This window comes from Scyliorhinus canicula, chromosome 9, assembly GCF_902713615.1.
Source record: "Scyliorhinus canicula chromosome 9, sScyCan1.1, whole genome shotgun sequence".
NCBI lineage: Eukaryota > Metazoa > Chordata > Chondrichthyes > Carcharhiniformes > Scyliorhinidae > Scyliorhinus > Scyliorhinus canicula.
In genome coordinates, this window is record NC_052154.1 from 107,521,057 (window position 1) to 107,531,061 (window position 10,005).

The 10,005-nt window shown below is 52.4% G+C and overlaps 1 protein-coding gene across 1 annotated transcript in view; it reads right to left on the reverse strand.

Annotated features, from left to right (window-relative positions):
• The window catches only part of LOC119971595 (low choriolytic enzyme-like), a 312,743-nt gene extending 303,181 nt beyond the window's left edge, over positions 1–9,562 (reverse strand). The window contains exon 1 of the mRNA XM_038807374.1: positions 9,459–9,562. The gene's annotated coding sequence lies outside the window, so the exon portion shown is untranslated. The remainder of the gene's footprint in view (positions 1–9,458) is intronic.
• Between the last annotated feature and the right edge of the window lie 443 nt (positions 9,563–10,005).

Sequence of the window (10,005 nt, forward strand, 5' to 3'; positions counted from 1 at the left end):
ATTGAAAGAGGCCCCCATGGCGATTTACCAAGTGCAGCTGGCCGAGTTCCCAACGGTGTGGTTCTCTCATGGTTCCCCCATCGGCAACGCGGCCGCTCTGGTGGGGCGGGGGGATCATTCTGGGGGGGTGGGGGCTCCAGGATGGCCAGACTACTGGGAGGGAGGGGGCCTCCAGGACAGCCAGGCTACTGGTCAGGTGCCCCAGGGAAGTCCAGAGTGATTCACATGCGTTTTTTCGCGGGCTTGGGGACATTACCCCATTATTCCCCAACGTCTGGGGTGCTTTGTTGACCCTTTCAATCACCTTTTGGTTCAAGTTGAATTTGGCTGTTGTTTTTGATTAGGGCAATGTCCCTTTAAGGAGCTTCCCCTTTTAATTTGTCCCTCAGGTTGTTTGATTTAGTTTAATTGTTGGAACTTAAGTCAGGGGGTGTGGAAACTCAAGTATCAAGTATTAAAGTTTGGGTGCAGAACATCAGAAGGGAAAGTCTATCTATCGCCTTGCAGTCGCAACCCACCACTTGCCATAGAGAATGCAATAGTCCTCCAGTGTTTACACTGTCATCCAGCTGATTCTGCAGGAGGAATGGGCGGCCTTTCAACCTGCCTGCCAGAACCCATTATAATGTTGATATTGAGGAAGTGACAAATCAGACGGAAAGCCATGGGTGATTCTGAAGGCACATGGGTAATGACTGGGGCCGTTCGAGCAATGAAGTGTGAAGGGCTACTGATATGTGAGTGAGCACAGTAAGAAGTCTTACAACACCAGGTTAAAGTTGCAACAGGTTTGTTTCAAATCACTAGCTTTCAGAGCACTGCTCCTTCCTCAGGTGAATGACGAGGTATTGACAAAGTCAAAGATGCAAGACGATACTTTGAATGCGTGCATTTGCAGGTAATTAAAGTCTTTACAGATCCAGAGAGCGGGGTAATTCCAGGTTAAAGAGGTGTGAATTGTGTCAAGCCAGAACAGTTGGTAGGATTTTGCAAGCCCAGGCCAGATAGTGGGGGGTGAATGTAATGCGACATGAATCCAAGGTCCTGGTTGAGGCCATACTCGTGTGTGCAGAACATGGCTACAAGTTTCTGCTCAGCGATTCTGTGTTGTCGCACATCCTGAAGGCTGCTTTGGAGAACGCTTACCCAAAGATCAGAGGCGGAATGCCCTTGACTGCTGAAGTGTTTCCCTACTGGAAGGGAACATTCCTGTCTGGTGATTGTCGCGTGATGTCCATTCATCCATTGTCACAGCATCTGGATGTTTGCCAGTGTACCACGCTTCGGACCATCCTTTCCTGCAGCCTATCAGGTAGACAGCGTTGGCCGAGTCGCACGAGTATGTACTGCGTATCCAGTGAGTGGTGTTCTCACGTGTAATGGTGGTACCCATGTCGATGATCTGGCATGTCTTGCAGAGATTGCCACGGCAAGGTTGTGTGGTGTCGTGGTCGCTGTTCTGAAGGCTGTGTAGTTTGCCGCAAACAATGGTTTGTTTAAGGTTGCGCGGTTGTTTGAAGGCAAGTTGTGGGGGTGAGGGGATAACCTTAGCAAGATGTTCATCTTCATCGATGACTTGTTGAAGCCTGTGAAGAAGATGTCATAGTTTCTCCGCTCCAGGGAAGTACTGGACGAAGGGTACTCTGTCGGTTGTGCCCCGTGTTTGTCTTCTGAGGAGGTTGGTCTTCTTCGCAGCCTACAACACGTGATTGATGAAGACGAACATCTTGCCATGGTGTTCTTCTTTCCTGCAGGATCTTCGGGTAAGCGTTCTCTCAGGCAGCCTTCAGGACACGCGACAACACAATCGGCGAGCATAATTTATAGCCAAGTTCCGCACACGAGTGCGCCTCAACCGGAACCTTGGATTCATGTCGCATAACATTCACCCCCCTCCATCTGGCCTGGGCTTGCAAAATCCTACCAACTGTTCTGGAACATTTGGAGGCTGTCATTACACACTTTTTGGAGGCCGGAGTCCGTTTACGTCGCACAAAGTGCGTTTTTCAGGCGAAGGAAGTAGTCTACCTGGGTTATCGGGTGGACCACGAAGGTTTGCACACCGTCGCAGAGAAGGTGCGCGTGATTCAACAGGCCCCCGCCCCGACTGACACTTCGCGTCTTCGTTCGTTTCTCGGCCTCGTAAACTATTACGGAAAGTTCCTCCCCAATCTGGCAACTATGCTGGCCCCGTTGCACCGTCTGCTAAAGAAGAAACACACCTGGGTTTGGGGTCAGCCGCAAGAAACCCTTTCCAGCGGGTAAAACAACAATTGTCGTCTTCTGGGTTACTAACCCACTATGATCCTGGAAAGCCTTTGCTCATCACATGTGATGCATCCCCGTATGGTATTGGGGCCGTCCTGTCCCACAAGATGGAGAACGGGGCCGAGCGGCCGATAGCTTTCGCCTCCCGCACATTGACTGCAGCGGAAAAAAGGTACGCGCAGATCGAGAAGGAGGGCCTGGCAGTGGTCTTTGCGGTGCCACTTCACTATCGTGACTGATCATAAGCCTCTGCTGGGACTTTTCAGAGAGGATAAGCCAATACCGCCCATTTCTTCCGCACAGATCCAGCGCTGGGCTTTGTTGCTCGCTGCATACAAGTATTTTCTGGAGCACAAACCAGGAACCCAGATAGGGAATGCCGACGCACTGAGCCGATTGCCTTTATCGACCGGCCCCATGTCGACCCCCACGACAGGTGAGGTGGTTGCAACCCTAAATTTTATGGACACCTTGCCTGTCACGGCATCACAGATCCATGAGTGGACCCAAACGGAGCCAGTCCTGTCAAAGGTTTGGCACATAGTTCTGTATGGTGGGCAGCATAGACAGCTCCCAGGCGAGTTGCGGGAATTTTGAAATGCAAATCGCTTATTGTCACGAGTAGGCTTCAATGAAGTTACTGTGAAAAGCCCCTAGTCGCCACATTCCGAATTCAGCGTGGAATTCAGCGTGTGATTGTCCCGGAAAAAGGACAGCTGATACTGAGAGACTTGCACAATGGGCATCCAGGTGTGACCAAAATGAAAATGTTGGCCCGGAGTTATGTCTGGTGACCAGGCCTCCACACTGACATTGAGAAGGTGGCCCAAAACTGCTCCATTTGCCAGGAGCATCAGAAGCTTCCCCTACATCACTGGGAATGGTCAGGGTGGCCTTGGGCGCGCTTGCATGCAGATTTCGCTGGCCCTTTTCAAGGATCCATGTTCCTGCAATTAATCGACGCCCAGTCTAAATGACTAGAGGTGCATAAGGTGGGAGGCACAACGTCCTGCACAACAATCGAGAAGATGCGTTTGTCTTTCAGTACCCCGAGGTGCAGGTCATGGACAATGTTCACAAGTGAGGAGTTTGCGAGGTTCATGAAGATGAACGGCATATGCCATATCCACACTGATCCTTACCACCCGGTTTCAAATGGGTTGGCGGAGCGCGCAGTGCAGACATTCAAACGAGGCCTAAAGATGCAGACTTCCGGGTTGATGGACACGAGGCTGGCTCGGTTTTTGTTTTCGTATTGGACCACCCCCCATGCGGCGACTGGGGTAGCTCCCGCAGAACTCCTAATGGGCCGGAGACTTCGCACTCGCTTAGCATGGTTTTCCCGGACATTGGCGCAAAAGTACGCCGCACACAAGAACGGCAGGGGCATGGTTTTTCTCGGCATTGGCCGATTGGGCAGTTTATGCCCGGTGACCCAGTGTTCGTTCGGAATTTTGCTGCTGGTGCCCAGTAGGTCCCTGCCGTAATTTTTCGCCAAATGTGCTCACCAGGTACAAGCCCAGGAGCGTCTCCAGCGCAAACATGTAGACCATGTTCGGTCCAGAAGGCTATCCCTTCCAAAGATTCCCCGCCCCAGGAGCTCATTTCTACAGCCGCAGAGACCAGACACAATGGAAAGTATTCCTCACAATCTTCCTCACTCAAAGCCTGCGCAGGTCGTGACAGAACCGCGTGGAGATAAAGACGCCTAGATGACGGAGGCAGCAGACTCAGACTCCGAGATGGAGTCACAAGACACCTCAGAGGGGGAATCCTCGGGCGCACGGCCCGTGGATGTACAACCGTTACGCCGTTCATCACAGAAGCGCCGGTCTCCATCTCGTTACACGCCGCCCGATCCAGCGCCTCGTGCAAATGGTGTCCGGCCTGCGGCAAAACGAGTCCATGCCCTCCTTCGCCAGGGTCTTAGGTGGATTCCTTGGACTTTGGGGGGGAGGGATGTTATAACCTGCCTGCTTACCATTGGCTGGGGACTAATGACAATCCCACAATCCAAGCTGGCCAGTTTAGAACCAGAGAGAGAGAGGAGTGAGCAGCAAGGGAAGTTGCTGCTGCTGTTGTGTATATATATGTTATTGTTGTAGCCACCGAAGCTGGCCACTTGCCGACATAAAATGGAACATTGAGTTGCATGCAGGGAAAATTGGACAATGACAGAGAGGCAAGCAGGTTGCAGAACCTCTCTGTGGATTCTGTCTGTGAAGAAACCAGACAGACAGCACAGAAACTAACAAGCTGCGCATATTAATTGAGCGATTCCCGGTGATTCCCGGGCACAATGGACACAATTAAGAATAACAAAGGCCAAGCCAGACTCTTCGGTGCCAGCAGGAGTCCCGGACAATAAGATACAAACAACCCCAAGAACCGCCCAGTGATCGAGGAACAGCCCTGTTATTGGGGAAATTCAAATCAATCGATTGGGAAGAGACCCAATCGATTGCAAGTTTATAGAGGGTCCACCCAGATGGGCGCGAAACCCAAAACAGTATAAGACAGAGACCCCGGCCCCAGCTCTCTCTCTTAGCCAGCCCTCCTCTCTCTTAGTCGGCCCTCCCAGCAGAACACCTTTGCAGCAGCTCTCCAGGAACTTGAACGTGAGGAGAGGCCTGGCCAATTGCTACACCGACAAGTAAGTGTCATACAACGCACGCTACGACAGTAGACACTCCTGACCCCTTTAGTCCACACCAAGCCTGCGGATCCAGGACAAAGCAAGAGGCCATTGTTCCCTGATCCAGCAGTTCCCTTATTTCAGACAGTATTGGCCTAGTAGTGGTAGGAACAGTTTAGTCTTAGTTTTATATGCATGAGTAGCAAATAACTGTAATAATAACGTGTCTTGTTTGAACTTACTAACTGGTGTATTGAGTCATTGATCTGAACTTGAACTTGAACCTCGTGGCGGTACCATCAAGATACCTGGCGACTCTAGAGGTTAGGAATAAAACAGAGCCAATTGAGTGTAAAGCACACTCACCCAGAACGAGCAACATTGTAAATAAATGTTATTTGTTTGTATCCTGAAAACTCGTGCTGGATTCTTCGTGGCCCTCACAAAACTTCATTCTTGGCCAGGCCTGTCAGACGACAGAGCTCTTGGATTTGTGGCCATCGCTGGACTGTCACAGCTCCAGAACGCCAGCGATGGGAGACATGTTGCTCTTCGCGCCCATCTGCATCAGGGAATCTAGTTGATCAACAGAAAGATGTTCCACTCCCTAAATGTGCAGCTGGTGTGTGACCTCTGCATGAACATCATGCACCTCTATTCACTGTTTCCAGGAAGCGTGCATTAGAGTTTTGTCCTTGGATGTTCTCAAATCCCATGTATTTTTGAGGACCACCCCAGACTTCCGGGATAGCTAGCAGGGGACAAGGGATACCCAGTGAGGTCTCAGCTGATGGCGCATATGCGGAGGCCAGAGACCAAGGTGGAATCCCAATATATTGAGGCTCAAAGTGCCACCCGGTCTACAATAGAGCAGTGCATCCGCATGCCAAAGATGTACTTCCACGGCCTCAACAATTTTGGTGCAGCTCTTCAATTTAGTCCCCAATGGGTCTCCCGCATCATTGTGATGCAATGTGCCCTCCACAACTTAATGCAGCAATGGGGCGACGTCCGAGATGAAAACCAGAAGGAGCAGAATGCTTCCTCTGATGAGGAAGATTAACAGGAGGGCATGGAGGAGAGCTAGAGGAGCCGGAGGATAGAGGCCAGGCAGCGGGGATGGCTACATGGGCAGGAGGGCATCGCTAACAGATTCACTGATTAGGAAAATTTTGCTGTCCGGCAGCCCTAATCACCACCCTCCACGAACACGGGAGGCATCTCATCAGGGTGGTGGGCTTGTGTTGTCCATGCGCCTACTTAGCATGTCAACACAGGAGGGTGAAAAGGACTCACTGTGAGGAAAGTTCTGATTCTCCACAGGTTCTGCTTATGTCTGTCCCCTGCCTGCTGACTGCACACTGACTCCATGGCTCTTGATGGAGTGTGGCTTGGGAGCCACATCCCTTTGTACTGTGGCTGCAGAGGGAGATAATAGGCAAGGTCAAGGGTTCACTGATGAATGGCAGAGACAAAGAACAAAGAAAAGTACAGCACAGGAACAGGCCCTTCGGCCCTCCCTTTGAGGATGTATGGTTATCTGGGTTTGAGTGGGCCTTACCATTCACCTTCATTGGTAGTCTGTGGTTAAAGCCACATCCTGATGGGTGAGGACATATCACAGTGGGAGAAGGGTCAAAGACAGCGAGGAGTTAAGGTCATGACATCATTAGCTTTTCATAAGATGACTTCTGATAATCACAAATTAAGTTGAACCAGAATTACAGGTGATAAATTCACCTTTCCCACTCTGTGTCCCTAAAATTCCTTAATTTTTTGAGCCCTGCCAGAACATCCAGCTGTATTCCCAAGATGCACATCATTGGTGGAGACGGCCTGATCCCTTCCATGCCCTCTTGCCTGAGATGCTCTTGGCAGATGTCCTCTGGAGGCACCTGGATGACTTTTGGGTGGATCTGATGTTAGCGCCGCATTCTGTTCTGCCAGCTGCCCGAGAGGAACCAGTATCAGGAAAGGGGGATTCAGAAGTGTTGGTCACTGCCAGAGTCTCTTGAGTACTCAGAAAACGAGCCATGCCTTCGGAGTTCCCCAGTCATGGCTCTGACGCCTTGCCCCAGGCTTTCCACAACACTTGCCAGCCTTAGTGCTGGCCTGGGTGCCATGCAACTCCGGCACCGTCTCCTGCGACTTAAGGCTCTGGGACTCCTCCATTCAGCTTTCCAGTCGCAGGAACCTTCCAGGTACTCCCTGCTCTGCCTTTACATCTCAAGCACAGCAACTGGCACAAGCACAGCACCTGGCTGGGGCACAGCTGTGTCCTGGGATCCAGCAGACTTCCCCCGCCTATATTCCTGGGATGTCCCTGCCTCCACCTGATATGCTTCAAAGGCTGTAAGATAGTAACACTGAAGCCTGCATACTAAGTTCACCCATCTTATGTGTGTCTCTGCACTGCTGCGAGTGAAAACTGTAACGTTTCTTTGTTATCCTCCTCAGAGAACTCTTCAGAGATGCTGTCAAGGCTAGAGGAAGGGGGACTCTGCTCATGGAGGGCGAGACTCACTGGTTGACGTTCCTGCAAGGCAAGAGGCGTGCAGCGGAATTCTCAGTTACCAAGACAAAGGGTTGAAGCCTGGGCAGGATTGTCGAAGTTCTGCAACAGCAAAACTGGTGCCGCACCTGGACCAATTCAACAACGGTTATGGGGCTAGCACCAGCACCACGTTGAACACAATTGATTCCAATGAGAAACGTTGCAGGATTCTCCCAGATTCGCGATTGATACCGTAGCCATCTAAGATGGCCATCTACAAAGGATCATGGGAATCATGGCCAACCCAGGACTCAGACAGATACAGAGCCTATGTGTATCTGAAACACAGATAACCAGACCCGATCGAAACTACCGCTCGTTTGTATTTTAATGGCCCATTTTCCCAGGACAATAAAACTCTAATCAAGCAACCGGTACAGCCAGAGACTAATTGGCACCACTCCCCTTACTCAGAAAGCACAACTGCCAAAGTCAATGACCGCTATGGACCCGCCCAGCTACCAACTACCAGCTACCGCCCCTTTATTGGCCGAAATCGAAGACAGTGATCAGAGCCCTGTCAAACTATTGGGTCCAAGGTTAAGGACCGCCCCAAAGAGCGCAAAAGCGCTGAGGGACAAAGAGAGCACAGCCATGTGTTGTCTCTTTTGGATCCGGCCTATGCCAACCCAATCGTAGCAGGAACAGCCAGCCAAGTCCAAGACCAACGATCACTACTTGACGGATGAGCCCAGCAGAGACAGAGCCACTTTCTTCGAACCAGCCAAATGAAATCTAGATAAAGGCCTTATCCATTTGCACAGTGCCAGTCGCCCTGAAGTTAAGTATAGGTTATTGTAGTTGATAGGTGTAGTTTAACTCGTAATAGATATTGTGTTCGCATGTCGAGATAACTCGTGTATGTAAATAAACCATCTTTTGAACAAACTAGTGATTTGGCGTGTACCTGACGACCGCTATGATGTCAGAATCAAACTCGATTCTCCACCCAACTGCCTTTCCCGATTTGAGTCGGCCGAAGGAAAATCCTGCCCTCTGGGCTGGATTCTCCACTGTCGGAAAGCTGCATTTTGCTGGCGGCGTGGTGATGCTCCACAATGGGATACCCCATTGGCCAGTCGGCAAAACGGAGCATCCACTTGCATCCTGAACCTGGGGCGGGATTCTCTGATCCTGAGGCTAAGTGTTGACGCCGTTGTAAACGGCATCATGTTTTACGACGGCATCAACAGGACCCTAGGATTTGTGGTCCTGCTCACAGCATGGCACCAGTACGGCACTCGAGCGACTCACGCAGCTCCAGCTGCCGATACCAGCGTCAAACGGGTGGCACAGGTCTGCGCATACGCGCTACGGCCGGCGCAAACTCGCACATGTTTCCTTTTCCACACCGGCCTCGATGCAACATTGCAGAGAGCTACAGGGGCCCAGCACGGAGGAACATAGGCCCCCACCAGAAGCTGGCCCGCCAATCGGTAGGCCCCGATCGCAGGCCAGGCCACGGTGGAGCCCCCCCCTAGGGTCAGACTCCCATCCTCAGCAAGCAGCCCCCCACAGTATAAACACCGAGGTCCCACCGGTTGGTCCACGGCACCGAGAATCACGGCGGGGGGGGGGAGGGGACGACCGCTCGACCGGCACCAATTGTACGGTGAACGGAGAGTTGGCGGACCGGCGTCGCGTGAATCGCACACCACTCCCCCCGCGCGATTCTCCAACCAAGCCCTGGGTCAGAGAATCCCACCCCTGTGTCTCAGACTTCCATGTGCGGGGGAAAAAAGTTCTGCGTCGCCGGGAATCCCCGATGTCCCCAATTGGAAGTAATACGATAATTTATTTCAGAAAATTCTACCCTTTTCTCGAACTTACGGCATCTAAAGGAGAACAAGCCTGCACTGTGCAGCCTGTCACTCCCAAACAGACAGAGTCAGATGGATGCAGGAGAAACATCTTTACGGGGTCGTATATATTTTTTTTAACACCGGAAAGGAGCTACGAGAATCCAAACTGTAAAATCGGACAGCGCTGACAGAAACAAACCCGAGGTGGTCTCCAGCTGTTGGCGGTTGTGTGGAGCTGGGAACACACACCCAGCACGGCCCGAGCTTTCCCGCTGACTGGCTCCGCACTCGGCTTTTCTCCCCCTCCGCCGCCGCCGCCGCCGCCCCCGCCCATCAGACTCGCGCTCGCGCCTCCTGCCGTTTGCCGCCCTCTCGCTCTCGGCCGTTTGCCGCTTTTTCAAAAATAAATCGGCGCTGGCGCGCGGACCCAGCAGCTCCCGCCTCAATCGGCCCCAGAGTAAAGAGTGGCGGGATTTGATAACCAGGGGCGGCATTCTCCCCTACCCGGCGTGACGGAGGGTCCCGGAGTAGGGGAGTGGCGCCAACCACTCAGGGGTCGCGCCTCCCCAAAGGTGGGGAATTCTCCCCACCTTTGGGGACCAGCCCCGAGTTGGAGCGGTTGCCACCAGAAGACCGGCGCAAAAAACCGGCGCCACCGGCAGCGGGGCTAGCGGAAAGGCTTTCGCCAGTCCGCGCATGCGCCGGCGGTGACGTCAGCGGCAGCTGGCCGCTGATGTCACTGCCGG